Here is a 908-nt window from a genome sequence, read left to right on the forward strand (position 1 = left end):
TGATTTTTTTAAATAATTCTATTTCTTTAGCGAATTTTTCATTCGTTTCCTGAATTTTTTTGTGGTTACTTTGTATTCATTTTCCATTTTCTCTTATATTTCATTGAGCTAATCCATCTTTGGAATTCTTTATCTGTCATTTCAATATTTTGATTTTATTTGGTTTCCATTGCTAGAGAGTTGGTGTTTCCTTTTGGGGGTCACCTTTCACTCTGATTCTTCATACTTCCAGAGTCCTTTCACTGATTCCTTCTCATCTGGAGCAGATGTTGCTGCTTATTTTTGGATTTTCTTTTGTTTAGATAGGGCTTTTTCCCCTTGCCTCACTTGTATGGGTGTGTCTGTAGCACATGTTGGATAAGAACCTTTGGCTTTGCTTGTGGGTGCTTTGATGGTAACCTAGGTTCTGGATGGATGCCTTGGTTATAGATATCCTTGGTGTTGTGGTTTTCTCAGTTGCTAGTTGTTTGTAAGCTGTAGGAGTGGTGAGCTATGTGAGTGGGCAGATTCCCTGCCTCTCTTTGATGAGGGAGGATGGAGGTCTTTGAAATCCTTTCTCTTTCCCCAGCCCTGTGGTCTTCTTAACAGTGTGAGTTGTAGCGGTAAGCCCAGTTTAATCTCTGAGGCAGTAGGTGGTACTTGTGGGTAAGAATCAACCACACCCTGTATGATTGAGTCAGTAAATGCTGTGAAGGGCATGCAAATTACCTACCTCCCAGTCAGTAGGTAGCACTTTCCAGCAGGAACAAGCTGCAATGTTGTTTTTGGGTCCTGTGACTGGCTCTAGTCCCTCAGGAGAAGTACTTGGATACCCCAGGTGGTAGGTGGGGCCCAGGAACTTCCAGGTGTGTCCTTATTCTCTGCCACAGCAGGTGCATATGGGGGAGTGAGGCTGGGCAGGGCTGAGT

Source organism: Propithecus coquereli, unplaced genomic scaffold, assembly GCF_000956105.1.
Source record: "Propithecus coquereli isolate 6110/MARCELLA unplaced genomic scaffold, Pcoq_1.0 Scaffold141, whole genome shotgun sequence".
In the NCBI taxonomy this organism is placed as follows: domain Eukaryota; kingdom Metazoa; phylum Chordata; class Mammalia; order Primates; family Indriidae; genus Propithecus; species Propithecus coquereli.